Source organism: Myodes glareolus, chromosome 8 (assembly GCF_982192425.1).
Source record: "Myodes glareolus chromosome 8, mMyoGla1.1, whole genome shotgun sequence".
Taxonomy (NCBI): domain Eukaryota; kingdom Metazoa; phylum Chordata; class Mammalia; order Rodentia; family Cricetidae; genus Myodes; species Myodes glareolus.
This window is the reverse complement of record NC_142033.1, coordinates 4,053,231-4,071,167: the sequence shown is the minus strand read 5'-3', so window position 1 is coordinate 4,071,167 and position 17,937 is coordinate 4,053,231. Positions and strand designations below refer to the sequence as shown.

Below are 17,937 nucleotides of genomic sequence, written 5' to 3'. Positions count from 1 at the left end.
GTGTGTGTGTGTGTGTGTGTGTGTGTGTGTGTATTATAGCTAGCTCTTACATCTTAATTTAACAAATTTCTATTATTGTATATTTTACCATAAGGCTCATGGTCTACTGGCAAGGTTCCAGCTGGCAGCTCGCATCTTTCTCCTTTGGCAACTGTGTGGTATTTCCCTGACTCCGCCTTCTTCTCCCAGTATTCAGTTTAGTTTTCCCCACCTACCTCTGTTCTGCCCTAACATAGACCCAAGTAGCTTCTTTATTTTTTAACCAATAAAAGCAACACATATACAGACTAGAATCCCACATCAGGGTCATTCATGATGCATCCCCTAGTCCTTTGTGTTGTGCCCCCCAGTCCTCATGGTGTACCCCCAGTCCTTCATGGTGTACCCCAGTCCTTCATGGTGCACCCCAGTCCTTCATAGTGTGTCCCAGTCCTTCATGGTCTACCCCAGTCCTTCATGGTGTACCCCCAGTCCTCATGGTGTACCCCCAGTCCTTCATGGTGTACCCCAGTCCTTCATAGTGTGTCCCAGTCCTTCATGGTGTACCCCCAGTCCTGCATGGTGTACCCCTAGTCCTTCATGGTGTACCTCCAGTCCTTCGTGGTCTACCCCAGTCCTTCGTGGTCTACCCCAGTCCTTCGTGGTCTACCCCAGTCCTTCGTGGTGCACCCCAGTCCTTCATAGTGTGTCCCAGTCCTTCGTGGTCTACCCCAGTCCTTCGTGATATACCCCCAGCCCTTCATGGTGTACCCCCAGTCCTTCATGGTGTACCCCCAGTCCTTCATGGTGTACCTCCAGTCCTTCGTGGTCTACCCCAGTCCTTCGTGGTCTACCCCAGTCCTTCATGGTATGCCCCCAGTCCTTTGTGGTCTACCCCAGTCCTTCGTGGTGTACCCCAGTCCTCCATTGTGTGCCCTACTTTTGAGTCCTCCATTTCTGCTCTTCATCCCTTCCTCCCCAGCTCTGTACCTTACAGTGATCATTATTCCCTTACTTGAGGGACTTAGACGTTTGCATCCCAATTTCTTCACTTTCTCAGATTTATGTCTTCTGTCACCAAAGCACATGCTCCTTCTGAAGGCCAGGTCTGAGCTTAAGCCATCCTATCCCCTTCATCAGCTGGGACAAGACTCACACAGTGTCAGAGTCCATGTGAGATGTGGCATTCTTTCAGTTTCTCTTGGCCATTTTGGGGCGTGACACAAGTTGATGGCAGATCAGACGCTCCGTATTTCTTCTGCCCGTCTTCCAGCCAGCAGTGCTCTGTGGTGGCGTTTCCTGAACGGCGAACGCGCGACGATAAAGACACCTGGCACTGTAGAATGTAAATAGGGAAACTCCAGCAGACCTGGGGAGTCTAGCTGAGTGTGCACCAGACCGTGAGAAAGCCCACCCTCATTTGAAAGCCATGTTCAACTTCCAAATGCAGAATGTGACTTCTGTCTCAAAAGCTAAAATCCCCAGAGAGAACATGGCGTCCTCCCTGGTGAGGCCTCAGGGTCCTGTGGAGCTCTGGTGCAGAAGGGAGAACATGGCTTCCTCCCTGGTGGGGCCTCAGAGTCCTGTGGAGCTCTGGTGCAGAAGGGAGAACATGGCTTCCTCCCTGGTGAGGCCTCAGGGTCCTGCGGAGCTCTGGTGCAGAAGGGAGAACATGGCTTCCTCCCTGGTGGGGCCTCAGGGTCCTGTGGAGCTCTGGTGCAGAAGGGAGAACATGGCTTCCTCCCTGGTGAGGCCTCAGGGTCCTGTGGAGCTCTGGTGCAGAAGGGAGAACATGGCTTCCTCCCTGGTGAGGCCTCAGGTCCTGCGGAGCTCTAGGGCAGAAAGCAGGCCGGTGCAGAAGGCTGCCTGTCACCGGCTTTGCAGCTGCACCTTGTGGTTCCCCTGGTCCTGTGTGGATTTGTGAGAAGCTTCCATGTGCTCCCACGCACCCCAGAGTCTTTCTGATGGTGCTGAGCCACCTGCCCGCCCACTCCCTTCCCTGCTGATGGGCCGTTTGGCGAGCTCTAGTCGCTGCAGGCAGGGACCTTTGGATGTCACGTGGAATTTGGTAAACTGAAGGCGAGATGATGGAAAGATAGTTGTGGTTTCTGTTCAAGTCAGGAGTCTGATTTTAACCCTTTTATCTGTACATTAATATGCAATGGCGGCTTCTGCATGGTAAACCTGGGACACATTAATCAGCATAATATATACTAACCAGACCTCAGCTTATTGCTAGTGGGAGGAGAGGTCCGTTAATGGGGTGACTACTTAGAGGATAATAGGGACTATGAGAGGAAGGGGCAGAGAGCTACGAGAGCCTGTGGTCCTCAGAGCCGGTGGTCCTCAGAGCAAATCAGAGTGTCAAAGAGGAAGGGAATACCTTTGTAAGTCGTTGACTCAGCATGGGGACTTAATGTTTGATCTCTGAAGGTGAATTTGACCTTCCGAGAGAACTTGTTGGCACTTTTCAAGGGGCAGTATTAGCCCTTCTTGGAGGATTCCTATGCAACCATGTGTCTATGGTCTTGGTCCCAGTTTCACACACACACACACCCTCTCTCTCTCCCTCATACTCATGCACAACACACACACACACTCACACATACTCATGCACAACACACACACACACACTGTTCTTTGCCTACTCCTGGGCTTTCTCCTCTTTAATGAGGTAATATTAGTAACTTAATTGTCCTGAGTTCTGGGAATCATCTTACAGAATTATTGAATTTGAGAAGGGATCAGACAAGGCAGCCATGTACCTGGGTAGCAGGGATACTGTCAGAAGCATGGCCGGAAGCAGGGCCCTTAAACTATGGGAGGAGGTGCTAAGTAGATGGTAAAGTAGAGTACAGCTGGATTGTTGCCACTGATAGAGGAAGGGTTGCGTGTTGGCCCTAAACATACACCAAACATTTTCACCCTGCCAGCAGAAGAGTTTTGGCCCCTAGATGCCCTGCTCACCAAATTGGAAACATGAGGTACTGACTCAACCACAGAAAGAAAGTGGACATTGAGTTTGAAGCTTCCATGACATAACAGCTTGCTCTTTCTCAGAAGTGACCTGTTTCTCTCTTGGGGCTCTTGCCCAGTGTTTCACTTCCCACACTTGCTTCCTGGGAGAAGAGGGGATGAAATCAGTGTGTTGGCTCCGGGCACTGTGGTGAAAGGTCTTGTCTCCTTCAGGAGGCAGGCGAGCTGGACTCGGAGCTGAGTGAGTGTCGTGGGCGTTCATTCTCGTGGGCTGCTGTCCACCCACATTTCCATTAAAAAGGCCGATCTGACAAAGAACTTTCAAGGTAGATCTATCAAAGAACTTTACTCAGGCTCCTACCACACTGAACTTTTTTCCCTTCTGCCTGGAATCTTGGGCCTCCCGGCCTTTCTGAAAGGCTCCTTTCCGCTTTGTAGGAGGGCTTAAATGTTACACGGTGTCAGTGGCAACATTTGTTGTTTTGTTTCCTTGGAACCAAACTATGTAAATAAAGCTGTAGCTGGAGAGTTGTGTTGCTTCCCTCCGTTGTTCCCGGCCATGGTCTCCTTACAGTCGCCAGCCAGAGCTGACTGGTCATGTAGGAGATCCTTTTACATTTGCCACTGGAGTGATCTCAGAGTTACCTTTTATATCAGCCCTGAGGCCAGTGACAGGCGCGAAAGCTGAAGATGGAGGACCAGAGTGGGGCGGATGCAGATGGCCATGGAGGCGGCCCTGGCATGTGCTCCAGTTCACATGTTCCACACCGCAGCAATCAAAGCTAGCCTCAGTGAGGGAACAGGCATGGGAGGGAAGCCTACGGGAGTCGATAGTTAGCCCCAAGGACCTTGGGATAAAAAATACGGAAAATGATAAATAAAAATCGAGCCATCTGCTTTTGCCTTTAGGGGCTCCCAAATGTACCAGGCCTTCCTGTGTTCCCCAGAAATGGCTGTATAACCAGCTGGAAAGGGGTGTGTGTTAGGGAGCACTGTGATTGGAGACTCTGGAAACAACAGGTTTTAAATATTCTGATTCTATCCCTCACAGTGTGTGTGAAGGCAGCCATAGCCTAACTGGTGAGGAGGTCTGAGTGGCCCAGAGGACCTATTCAGGGGAATCCCGCCTGCCTAGGAAGCAGATTCCACCAGGTTGTAAAGCGTGAGCTGCAAAGTTAAAAAGGGATCGTCTGGTTGCCTTGTTGCAGCTCCCTGACGCTGACGTCAGCGCGGCACCTTAGAAGCCCAGTATTGACGTGGGCTTGGCCATTCAGGACCCGAAGCAGGGCTGGAGAGACAGCTCAGCGCTTAAGAACACTGGCTGCTCTTTCTGAGGACCCAGTTCAGTTCCAAGCTCCTGTCTGGTGGCTCACAGCCATGTGTGACTCTAGTCTTAGGGAATCTGGTGCTTGCTTTAGACCTTCACAGGCACCAGCGCCCACATTGTGTGCAGGCAGACATGGAGGCAAAACACCCACACACTTCAGAAAGAAAGAAAAGAAATCTTAAGTGTCTTCTGTATGCACTGTGGAATCACGTTAGCTCGCGTAACCAAATTCTTCTAACTAAAGGTTATGAATAAACTGATCGGAAATTCACTGTTTATTACAGAAGATACACACCATAGATAAAGCAGGTTTGGTGTATTTGAAGTAGTATTTCACGTGGTATGTTTTCTGGAACATTGAGGCTGATCATATTTGATTTGTGTAATCCTTTTTGTTAACTGCAATTCTTGTTTTCTTATTCTGCATGATTATTCTTGGTAAAAATGTACAAAATGTAAAGCTTACTGTAGCCATTTGCAAGTGTATAATCCAGGACATCAGCATGCCTAATGATGAGGTGCTTTTGTGTGTGTGTGGGGTATATGTTGGAGGTCAGAGGCCCGTGTCAGGTGTCTTTCTCCATCGATAACACATTTTTTGAGATAAGGGGTTCTGGTTGAGGTAGAGCTTAGCAGTTGGCGAGCCTGGGTAGCCATCAAGTCCCAGGCAACCTCCTGTCTCTGCTGCGTGACCCTGGATTTTAGGTGTGTGCTAGCCGTCTGAACTTGGGTGGTGCTCATGCATTTTGCCAACTGAGCCGTCGCCCCAGACCGTGATGATAGTGTTGCTGGTTTGTTTGGTTGGTTTTTTTCTTGATGACAGATTTTGAATGTGCCCTATTTGCCTGGGTGACACCAACTACATCTGGCTTGTCAGCATTAAGAATGTTGGCTGTTAAGATGGGCATTAAGTGACTTGGACCCGTTAAGTTTAAGCATTACAGCACTGTTTATTGTGTCTGCTTCTGCCTCACAACAGCTCATCTCCCCTGGTCCGTGTAGTAAGTAGTTGAGAAAAGGTATTTATAGTTCTCAGCTTTGGATGACTAGGGCCATATCGTAAGTCTGTCTTGGGAGTATCTAACTTAGCTGGAGAAGTGCCCCAGTGCCAAGGCAGATGTATTTGCAGGACACTACGTGAAGCCAACCTTTTAAAAGATGGGTTTGCTATAAAAGCTACCGTTGTGCTAATAAATGACCACGCTGCATGTTGCTGCATGTCTCTTCCTGCCCTAAGCATTTGAGTGATGGATGCCTTACTTAACCGGTAAGCTGGTTCCAGTAGGTAAAAAGCCATCTTTATGTAATATAAGCAGCAGTGGTCTGTTTTATAGGTTGTCGGTTGACACTTCGCTTACTAGAGATCCATCCAGTGGGGAAGGATGTGAGACCGCCACCCTAACCATTCTGCCACCTCCCTTCCAGCTGTCCCAAATGTTCCCCCGACAGGCGGTGCTCCTTTATCAAGCCATTCAGGAGCAAAGTCTGTATTTAAATGCATGATATGAAGTTATCTTAACTGCATCTTAATAGATTTACCAGGAAACAAGGCCACGTGTATATTATCATTTAAATGGCAATTAAAGGCAGGTTTTTCGCCCTGTCATTATTAGAGTAGCAGGTAGGTACTTCTCCATATGAGGTTGTATAAGCAGGGATGCATCCTTGCCCCGGTTGTCAGTCTTAATTACCTAGTCAGGATGGATGAAGAAGCTCCTGCCTGTTTTGCTTTACTAGATGAAATACTGAGCCATGGGCCAGGAAGGACCATGTAGATTTCATTTACAAAGTCTGTCTCCTTCCCTCTTCTCTCTCTCTCTCTCTCTCTCTCTCTCTCTCACTCAATTTCTGTCTTGCTTTGCTTTCTTTTGGGACAGTTCCTCTGGCGTGTGGACACCAGAAAATGCTCCCCCAACATATGAAGGATTGTTGAGCTAAAAGACAGAGGCAAATAAGTTCCCTGCCTTCCCTCTCTTTGGTCAAGGCAGGACATAGATGGACTTACAGAGGCGAGAGGTGCCCTGCCCACCTTCCTGCCATGTTAACAAAGGTTAAACCACTGAAGACAGTGCTGGATCTTATCGTGTCAGTGATAGCAAGTGGGGAAATTACATGAGCAAGCAGTGCTAACATGGGTAGACAGGTGGGGCATTGATCCTGACTCATCAGCAGGGTCACTGTTATACTGGCTTATGTAATCAGAGGTTTAGATGACATGGCAACTTTCAGAATGCAACCAGAGGCCCAGTCAAAACTGTCAGAGCCGACGGTTGCTGGGTAAAATTATGATTGAACAAAATCAGCCCTGGAGCCTCTGCTAACAGACTGAGGGCAGCTCAGTGAAACCTTTCTGTTCAGAGTCTCAATCTCAGATGCAGCGTTCCTTCCTCCTGGTCATAACACAGAATCCCTGCAGAGTCAAGGTGACCATCCGGGGAATTTCTATGCTCCACCTTGGTGGGTGTGGGGAGGAAACACTCTGGTCTCTGTGACCCATCTTGGTGGGAGAGTGGTAAGTCACAAAACAATCTCACACCAGTTCAGAATTATGAATAATAAAGGGTTATTTATTTAAGGGGAAAGAGAGCTGGCGCAGGGTTACCACTGCTTTTGCTGTATAAGAGAACACACCCAAGTGGGCTGCTATCTTAAAGGCTATTGGCTGAAGGAGCAGAATATGCTCCCATGGGAGAGGAGAAAGCACTCTGGTCTCTATGACCCACCCTGGTAGGGGCGGGGAGGAAGAACTGGTCTCTATGAATCCCTTTGGAAGGAAACAAGGAGGCAAGAAACCGAAGGGCAGGAAAAGACCAAAAATGCCTCACTTCTCCATCCATAGGGATGGCGTTGCCCTCTTTTTCAGTTTGATGCTGTAGTGGTAACTGTGAAGCCAGTTACATGTTTGTAACCATGCCATCCAATTAGCAATTGCAGTATCTGTGACATTTTATCAATTCAAAAGTAATGCAAACCTGTACATTTTCTTCCATTGTGCTGTGGCTTGAACTCAGGGTTTTAGTAAGTGTGTGACCTATCAAGCCACCTCATTTTCCATGGCTATGCACATTTTAAATAAAAAAAAATTAAAGTTTTATCTCCCCAGGAAACTAGCTTCTTAAATTTTTGTGTGAGGTGGTTGTTATGTATTTAAGAATTACGTTATGAATGATACTATACACCATTCAGTGAAATTTATTTTGTCATCACATAAAAACTACTTCCTTTCATCCTTATCACTACTTTGTGTGTTCATGTATTTATACATATTCATGTGTGTGCATTTGTGTGCAGGTGCATGTGCCAGACAGAAGTCAGAACTAGGAGTCTTTCCTAACCACCTTGTACTATATATATGAACAAGCATTTATAACATGAACAGGCAGTACCAACATGGGATAAAAAGGTGGAATACCGCTCTTTACTTATCATGAGGGAGGGAGAGAGACCAGGCTGGCCTCAGACTCACAGAGATCCACCTGCCTTTGCCTTCCTAATGCTGGTATTGAAGACCCATGATACCATGCCCATCTCCGTGTGTGTGTGTGTGTGTGTGTGTGTGTGTGTGTGTGTGCTCATCTATTTATTTTTCATCCCTCCTGGCCACAGCCCTCCCATTGGCTCTCTGATTCCTGCACAGTAAGGCAGGTGAGCAGTCAGCATCTCGTTCTGCTGCCTTACCTGATGCTTGCTGCTTCTTTCCCCCACCACGATGGAATCTTAACCGTGCCATCTAGAACCCTGAGTCCAAATAAACTGTATTTATTTATTTATTTATTTGTTGGTTGGTTGGTTGGTTGGTTGGTTGGTTGGTTTTTTCTAGAACTAGTTCTGTAGACCAGGCTGGCCTCGAACTCACAGAGATCCACCTGCCTCTGCTTCCTGGGTGCTGGGATTAAAAACATGCGCCACCACTGCCCAGCATAAACTCATTCTTCTTTAAGTTAACTGCTGTCTAGGAACAGAAAAGTAACTAATTTATTGATGTCATTCTTGACCAGGTGCACAGGAACTGGTTACCTTGCCTGCCAGGTAATTCTGACAGCCCTCTCCATTCAGCAGATGGGGACTGCTGTATGTTAGCTTTGTCCTTTACCATGCACTCTTAGTTCCAACATCTCCCAGGCGGAGGCAGCTGAGCGTGTCACCAGATATCCGTGATGCGGTTCGACAGCAGTATAGCATCAGTGTTCCCAAAGCTAACGAAGGACAAAGTGTGGTGTGACTTCTGATTGGGGAGGTTGTGCAGTAGGGCTCATTCTAAATACCTTTTGTGGGCCGGAAATAATAGTCCAGGTGGTAGGGGTGCTTGGCCATCATCCATGACACCCTGGCTTGAGTCCTCAGCTCCACCACCTCAGCATCATGTAAGATGATACACACATGTATAATCTTAACCCTCAGAGGTGGGGACGGAAAGATCAGGTGTTCAGGGTCAGCCTTGGCTGCGTATTAAGGTTGAGGCCATTGTAACCTTGTCTCAACCAAAACAGAAGTGTGTGACTTTAGTGTTTTGTGGCCATTTATCCATAGGTGAATGTTAAACCTTTGTTTTATTACCTTAAACTCAATGCTAGGATTTATTGCAACTCATGACATTTGATGTTTGATATTGTTTCAAGAGTCTATTGTAGCAGACACAGCTTTTCTCTCAGTGATCCCATCAGAGGTGATTTGCTCTAAGAGACTAAAATTAAATTACCCCATGAACATGCAACATTTCAGCTTGGTCTTAGCTCACAGGGTTGTGAAATTACAATGTTTAGGAGCAAATCATGTTTGGCAGGCCGTGAGATACAAGAAAAGTTTCTGGTCCCCCAGTAGGTGTGGTCTTGGAGGAAGAAGACAAAGAATTAAGCACAGCTTAGCGGGACAGGCAATATTCTGACTTGGATAATCAAATGCTCTCGTTTCATCTTAGGATTTTCCTTCTTGTAGCACAAGGCCAACTCAAGGGAAAGAATAACTGTGCAATCCTAATCTGTAAGATACTAAGGTCGTTTAGGAATGCCGTGGCAGTTATCCAGGGGCCGTCACCGAGTCCAACGACTTGCAGCCATCATAATGCAGCCAGTCATGCTGAGGCTGATGGCAGGCAGCTCTGCTTTCAGAAATGAAATGGCCTGTTCAGTGGATGTTTGACAAGCATGCTTCCTGGAGGGGGGTGGGGGGGTGGACTCTGCGTCTGTTGACTGCACCTGCTGCGGGTGATGAAAACGCCCCGGGCTCTGTCATGGCCTGCCCCTTCTGTTCTCTGCCGCACACACGGTACATGTAGCCTGCCTCTGCTTGCACAGCCTCTGAGAGCCAAGCCATCTACATACTCTTGGTTCCTAGCTGGGTAATGAGATCCATGACGGTCTGGTGTCATGCAGTCACACAGTAATGGCACTCAAAGTACTCCCATGCCGTCAGAGCAGACATGGGGCCCCACCAGCTTGTCTGAGTCCTTCTCCATGGGGCAGACGAACTTCCGTGCCTCTTCAGACCATTCGCCTGTATGTCTTCACATTTGAAAAAAAAAAGTGTTTTATTATTTTATTTATCCGAGAATTGTACCTGCATTTTTGGCTGAATATCGCATGTGAGCAAAACTACAGTTATGAATCGTGATGTGGGTGCTGGGAATTGAACCCAGGTCCTCTGGAAAAGCAATTGGTGCTCTTAGCCAGGGAATCATCTCTTTAACCCCATCACAACATTTTAAGAGGAGTAGCCAGGGGCTGAATAGGAACAGTCTGGGGTGGGGGGGCTCTTTTACCTCCCCCTTGTGTCAGTCTCAGGATCCCAGCTGACCAGGAGGAAGTCACATATGTTCCATATCTTCCTTGCCGGTCCTGTCCTCACCCCTCCATCTAGCCATTGAAAATACTCTGGGATGGGTCCCGAGGATACAGATAAACAAGAGACTGCATTAGTCCTCAAGGGACTTGGGATCTTAGTTTAACTTGTACCATAAAGCAGTTTGAGGGACATAGAGCCAGGAACTTAGCCAGTGAGTTCGGTGCAGCTCGCCGAGATGGTGTCACGGGACTGCGAGGCAGGACAGGTGATGGAATGGAGGCCAGGCAGGCCTCAAACTCAGATCTTCCTGCTTCTGCTTCCCAAGTGCTGGGATTAAAGGTGTGTGTCACCATGCCCGACTGAAATGTCCCTTTTTAAATCTTTGCTTGGAGCCTTTCAAATCAGTGATGTAATCAGATGTATGAGACTCTGATTTTACATAATCCAGAGCCTAAAATATCGATTGCACAGGATAGAGTCTAGTGCTGTGATTCCTGCCACTTCTGGAATGCAATGTGCATAGTGACGCCATAGGACTGTGAGCTCTGGGCTGGGAATGTACCTCAGTGGTAGAACACTTGCCTGGTCAAAGCCTTGGGTTCGACTCCCACCATTATCTTGATTTTTGCTCCGTCTTTTATCTTGTAAGTTTCTTGCGCCTATCCGTACAAGACAGACATGTGAAAGCTGTGATCAGATTCCAGGACCGTGCGGCTGCCCTTTGCTCTGCTGCGCAGGCAGGGGTGTGCTGTTATTCCAGGACCGTGCGGCTGCCCTTTGCTCTGCTGCGCAGGAGTGTGTCAGTTTCTGCCGTCCCTGTGGACCAGCAGAGAGCGAGAACATCCCGACTCCGCCCCTCCTGCAGTCATAACCTTGGGGCCTTTTGTTTCTCTATCAGAAAACTGGTCCTTAATCCTCAGTCACTTGGGAGAATGGGGATTTTCTTCTAGATCCCTTAGAAGGAATTTCTGAAGTGGGCTTTGGAAGGCAGGAGGGAAAGGTCTCAGCCGCCTGGCCTCTCTAGCTCCATTCTTAGGCTGTCCTGGGGCTGAGTTTGCAAGTATACACACACGTGTGTCCTGCCTCTGCCCGGGAGTGGTATACATGGAGCTAGTTTGGTAACTCATTAGCATGGTGAAGCTGGATAACAGAGCTGCCTGTCTCTGCAGCTGGCCTGTCAGAATTGCTGTGCCCGTCTTTGTCCCCTATCCTGCCTAGAGTGCATGATTTGTTCTATTCTGAGCAGCATTGCCATTTAGGATTTTCACATTTCATTCTTCCAGCTCAGTACTTTCGTGTTCTGCTGAGGAGGGAGAAAGGGGATAACTGTGGTTACGGTTTCTAAAATTAGTCTGGATGATTTATTTAGCCTAGAGAAAGAAACTGAGGCACATCGCTTTTAGTTTTCAGCAGTGGCTTCACCCTGAGATGACAGGTAGTCATTATGAGAGCTTCCCGGGAGTTCTACATCTGCTTCTTTGACAAGAGACATCTCTGGTTTTGATGAGTTTGAACAGAGAAGAGGAATGGACTCATGAATTAATAAACCCAGTGGGTTGTACAACCTGCCTTTGAAAGTAGGCAAAGTGGAGCTGCAGGAGGATTCTTTTTCCTGTGTGATGGTGTCTTTTGTTTGTTTTTTATGGGGTTTCAGTGATAAGCCCTAATCCATTCCGAAATCACCCGATAGCCTGCCGACCAGAAAAATTATTGGTGTAACATTGTAAGGGGGTGGGGCATCGATTGACATTACATATGAGAAACCAAGCGTTTTGTTTCGGCCCAGTGCTCTCAGTTTAGAATTCTCAGCAGAAGAATCACATGAACAAGGGTGAAGGAGAGGATGTAGCTCCGTGGTAGAGTGTTTGCTTACCATGGACAAGGTTCAGTTCCCAAAGGGGAAGAAGGAAGAGGGGGTGTCATATAAGCCTAGTTCAGAGATATCTGTAGCCTTCTTAGTAATAAACAGGGAGTGGCTTTTAAGACCGTGACACATTTGTAATGCTTTATCAGGAATAATGCCTGGGAACTTGACAGCGTGAAAAGGCGCATGAGGGTCCAGAGGAAATCTGCACGTTATGGCGTGGAGCTTCACGGTGGCATCTTTGTGCCCTGCAGGCCAGGAGCGACAAAATAGCAAACTCTATGGAGGAAACTCTCACAAAGATACTTTTACTTGTAAAAGACAAATAAGGATCAATGCCTCAGATACTGTGTTTCATGCTCTGTTAAAATGAACTGTCTAAGTCTTGTGCCTTGTGAGTTACTTCTGTGAGCAGCCTCCAGTGTCTGCTGACCTTTTCTGAAAGGTCAAAGGCCATCATCCCTGCCTCAAGCTTTTTAAAAGATGCATTTTTGAGCTGGGAGGTGGTGGTGCATGCCTTAATCCCAGCACTCCGGAGGCAGAGGCAGGCGAATCTCTGTGAGTTCGAGGTCAGCCTGGTCTACAAGAGCTAGTTCCAGGACAGGCTCCAAAACTTCAGCAAAACCCTGTCTTGAAAAAGAAAATTAAAAAATAAAAAGTTGCATTTTTATATGTTTCACAAAATGTTTAGGTATGTTGGGAGTTTGAGAACCATGTAAGTGGAAAATGATCTTGCAGTCCTAGGATGCATAAAATATAACAATATGCTTATGATTTCTCTTCAGGAATTCCTCAGATCAAAACTAATTGCAGAGTTTCCGGCTGACCAGCATTCATAGGGTAAGATGAACATTTCCAGTTGTGAACACATGGCCGCGATTATTACAATTTAGTTGGTAGCTTGGGGCAAAATAGAATACAGAAAACAATTGCCATACTTACAGATGTTTTGAGTAAAATCACTTTGATATGTTTAAACTGGTTAAGCAGAAATTTAAATCTGTGTTATTTCAATTAAAATGTCCTCTTCCCAGCCTTTGTGGGTTTTGTAAGCAGGAAGTGTGTATGTTCAATTGGTTACTTTTTTTTAAACCACTAAAGATCGAAAGAATATAATAATCTAGGAGAGATTTAGACTTCATGCTTATGTATTTTATTTGGGCATGTTATCCTTTTTGTTGTTCCATTGGCTAATTGAGACAGTCTCTTGTACAGCAGGCTGATCTCAAACTCACTGCGTAGCCAGGGAAGGCTTTGAACTTCTGACTCTATTGACTGCACCTTCTGAGTACTGGGATTTCAGACGTGTGCCACCATGCCTCTATGCCCTGTTGGAAACTGAACCTAGCCCTATGTGTTCCGGGTAGACACTTTACTAAATGAATTCCATACTCAGCTCCCAAGTGTAGTTCATTCAGCCCGTTTGCCATGTTGCCCATCAGTTGAGCTGCCCGAGCTTTTAAAAGCTTAGAACAGGTTTTGCCGATCTGCTGCTTCTGACCACTTAGTGGCCTCTCAATCACTTCTGCGTTGTTTTGTATCCAAACTTTTTGCCTTGGCTGCATGCAGGCTTGCTGTCATTCTCCTTCTTGTCCCAGGCTCCTGGCTCAGCCTGAATACACTCCTGTCTGACCTTCATGCCTCCCAAGCCTGCGACTCCCTCTGCCTGGAATGATCTTCTTCAGTGGGCTGAGTGATGAGTGCCAACTCTCAGTCTCTGTTCTAGTGATTGTCCTCCAAGCAGGCCATCCTTCTCGAGATCCATCGTCTTCACGGTGCTTTTGGTCTGTGTCTGTGTGTTTGGCTGCTGTTTCTTCTCTTCCTACTCAGTAGAATACTTAAGGACAGAGACCTCCTCAGCGGAGGACTGCACCCAGGGCCTTGTGCATGCTTCCACTGCGATTCTTTCATAGCTATCATGCGTCTCGTATGCCTGTATTTCCCTAAGACGTAGATCTGTTGGTCCGCAACAGGCATTGTCAGTATTTGGAGCATGAGCAGCTAAGCGCTGAGCTTCCTCTGACTGGGGCTGCTGTTCTGGATTCTGTGCCACGCATTCATTCCCTTTGTGCATCTTGTTTACATAAGAGCCACTCATGGGCTCTGCTAGGTTTATCCCATTGTCCCTCTCACTGAGTCGCCACAAGGTCTGGAGATGACGGCGTCCCACTTCCCACTTATCTTCCCAGGAGAGCAGATGACTGCTCTTGGTCTGCCTCATCCTGGTGCGCCTGCTCTCCATAACTGAATGCGCAAATGCTAACCCAGAGAAGGAATTTAAATGAGTGACTACACCATGCTTTTAAGAATTTTTCAAGCATATTAGTTTGTTTATCCCATATCTAAAATCTCTCATATTTTTACACTTTGAAAGGGATTATAACAGATGTTTCTTTGAGTCTATGTGCAGCTTCATGTTTCTAAGGAAGACCATTATCAGTGTTTCCAAGCTCGGCTCTGGGCTGTAACCCAGGTTCTGTTACCATCCATCTGTGGAGAAACTACCTCACTTCTCTGAAGGTGTTTCTTATTTATTCAGTTAAGAGTGAACTCTGGTTTCTGTACTCCACGTGACTGCTCTGTGAAGGGCGTAGAGGGTGACGTGTTCCTGACTGATGGCCTCCTTTCTCAGCATGGTAAGATGAGAGAGAGAGTGTGTGACTCAGAAGAGACCGTGGAGGACCTGAGTATGGCCCCACCTTGTGATGACTCTCCTACTCTGGGGGAGTTGGCCAGGAACATAGTTTATAAGCGGATGAGAACTAATGAAGGATTCGAGCTTGCCTTCTTAGGCCATCTCTGGGAGAGTTGTTTTAGAGCCCATGTAGTTACACATAACAATCATCCCAGCATCCAGGAAGCTGAGGCAGGAGGATCGTGAGACCCAGGTTAACCTGGACTACATAACAAGTCTCTGTCTCAATAAAAACTCCAAAGCCAAAAACCAATGTACCGTTTTAAATGATAGAGAAGCCCACTGAAATCATTGCCAATTTATGATATTTTCAAAATCATCTAAAGCTATTTAGATGTATTCTGTAGATGATGTATTCTGTAGAGCAGCATTCCTTAACCTTCAAACAACATAGAACTGGACACAGTGAAGCGCTTTAATCCCAGCACTCTGGAGGCAGTGGCAGGTGGATTTGTAAGATCAAGGCCAGCCTAGTATTGACGAGGTCCAGGCCAACCAAAGATACATAGTGAGACCCTGTTGATGTGGGATTCTCCTCTGTATGTTATGAGTATGTTTTATTTCCATTTGTTAATAAAGAAGCTGCTTTGGCCTATGGCAGGGCAGAATATAGCCAGGCAGGAAATCCGAACAGAGATATATAGAGAGAGAGTAGGCAAAGTCAAGGAGACACCATGTAGATGCCAAAGGAGAAAGATGCCACAGGAACCTTACCAGTAGGCCCCAGCCTCATGATGATACACAGATGAATATGAATGGGTTAATTTAAGATGTAAAAGCTATCTAGGAATATGCCTAAGCTATTGACCAAACAGTGTTGTAATTATTGTAGTTTCTGTGTGATTATTTAGGTCTAGTCGGCTGGGAAACAAGCAGTCTCTGCTTACACCCTGTTACAAAAAAAAAGAAAAGAAAAAAACCAACTCCATTGGGATTTCAGGATTGTATTCATTCAGTAACTTTAGCTTATGTCTTTCATATTCAATTTATTTGTTCAGTACTTTTCTCCTAAGACTTCCAATGAATAAAGTGATTTTTATCTGGAACATTGTTTATGATTGCTTAACAAACTCATTAGGGAATTGCCAAATGACCATTACCTGTCTGTGTTTGCATTTTCTGTTGACTTAAATTCTGATCTCTATGCCCACAGAATATTTTCTTCCCTGCCTTTTCCGATCTCACCACCCCCTCCACGCCTCAGCAGTTCTGTTCCACACTCAGATAAAACCGTGCCTCCAAAGAATTCTTTCCTGAAGCCCTGTTCCCTCCCTGGGTGGTCGCAGTATCCCACAGTGAATTGAGACCCTGTCACTGGTCTTTGTGCTAAAATGATCTCTAAGGTACAGAACCTTACCTTAGGCATAGTACTTTCTGAACCTGTGACCTGAAGTTTCCTCTGGAAAATCAACTCCGTTGGCAGTCAGCCTGAAGAACCTCTTGGACAGTGGGAGGCCTCAGTCAAAAGCTCAGGGTGGACTTCAGGTCACATCAGTGACCCAAGTGCAGCCCTGTGACTGGGGCGTGTTGGGTGTTCCGGGCATCCCAGCATCAGCCCTGTGACTGGGGCGTGCTGGGTGTTCTGGGAAATGAGGAGATGTTTATTTTAGATACTGAGATTTGGTGTGGTTTTTGACAGACCAAGTAGCAATGGCAGAAAGTGATATCTTGAAGGGAGCCGCCCACTGCTGTAATGAAACCTGTGGCACTGGTAGTGTGCAGCTGGCAAAGAAGACCCTTAAACTCAGTGAAAATAGTCTTCATGGTTGTCGGGGGCCAGTAAGGAGGCCGTTACTCGGGGATGAACAGAACGTGCAGCAAACGATCACCTGTGTGGGGTATTAGCGGAGCACTGGAGGCTCCTTTTCTAGCCACGATGATCCAAGTGTTGGGGCAGAAATGGATTAAGGAGCATTCAGGTTTTAAGCAGGATTTAGAGGAAATATTTCCTGTCTAAAATTGTCTAGGATCCTAAATAAAATGATTTTTTTAATTATTATTCCTTGTTTCTGCACCCCACAAAAGGGCTTTAAAAAAGAAAATGACCTCAGTTGCAAGTGTCAGCCTCAGGGCGACACCCAGAGCGCTCACAGCAAAGATAAGTCAGGACATGTGGAAGACCCTCAAACGAAATCTGACCTCCCCCATCCTCTCAGCCAGAGGTGATGTCATAGCATCCTGGACCTGATTTAGATGACAGGATCCTGGTCTCAAGTTTGAACTCGATTTCATGATGGGGTGAAATTTTTGCTGGAGTGTTAGTGTGCTTTGCATGTAGAAAACATGTAAATCATTTATGACCAGAAGATTGTTGGAGCATAGCCGAGGATTTATTGTTACAGAAAAGTACAACCTGCTTCTTTCCCCCTTCTCCCGGGCTAGCCTGAGACCTCCTTGAGAGGTAGTTTGTTTGAAGAGAGAAGTACAGGTTCAAGTGTTAGCACCAGCTGCCTTCCTAGTGTATGAGGACATTTTGGGCTGGCCAAAACAGTGACAGAAAAGACCCATAAGATCTCAATAAATAAACCTTCGTGGGATTTGAACTATCAGGATACAGGGTAGAAGACAGGTAGCCAAAGCCCTTCCTCTCCCAGGCTCCCTCCTGGGTTCTTGCCCTGCTCCCTGCTGAGGCCATCTCACTGACTGTCACTGTGCATCTGCCCCACACAAACATCTCAGTGCTCTTCCTGCACTTCGCACTTCTGCATGTTCAGTTTGTCTCATACATATGTGTTGTATCTTACCGTGTTAAAGCTGTAAGATCCTATAATGGCAGAAAATCGAAATCTAAATTCATTTGACTCATTTCTTTCTGAATTGCTGTCTGATCTTACTAGGTGGTAATTAATTTTAACTCAACCGATCGTGTTCATTAGCTTTCTGTGACTATGACGAAATACTTAGGATAATCATCAGCGAAATCTGGAGTCAGGTTCCTGGAGGTCTCAGGACCTGGTCGGTGGCCCTGCTGCTCTGGGCCGGTGATGACTCAGCATGCCATGGTAGGGGAATTCTATGGAGGAAGCCCTTGCTTTCCATGCTGTGTCTGAGATCAGAAACCCAGATCTTTGGAGCAGCATCAAGTTCTCAGCACATAATGACCGAATGCCATATGATCGTTACTTGTTTATTTTCACTAGTTATTTTGGAAATGATTTCAAAGTAAAAGGAGGCCTGCTGGGAAATCTAGATGCCTAACTTGAGCGTTGTTGTTCCAGTCTTGGAGACATCAGGATGGGGCAGCCGGGTGAATTCATAGGCTTTGAAGAGCTTTGATGACTTTTTAATGAGATTTAAAAGCTGAAGGAATGGGAT

At 46.7% G+C, this 17,937-nt stretch overlaps 1 protein-coding gene across 4 annotated transcripts in view; it reads left to right on the top strand.

Moving 5' to 3' along the window:
* Lrrc8b (leucine rich repeat containing 8 VRAC subunit B) overlaps positions 1-17,937 on the top strand; it is a 62,385-nt gene that overhangs the window by 27,299 nt on the left and 17,149 nt on the right. For 3 of the 4 annotated variants that reach the window (XM_085691545.2, XM_085691547.2, XM_085691546.2), the window contains one exon: positions 12,713-12,767. The exons of the other annotated variant lie outside the window; for it this stretch is intronic. The gene's annotated coding sequence lies outside the window, so the exon portion shown is untranslated. The remainder of the gene's footprint in view (positions 1-12,712; positions 12,768-17,937) is intronic. 4 annotated transcript variants of the gene reach the window in all.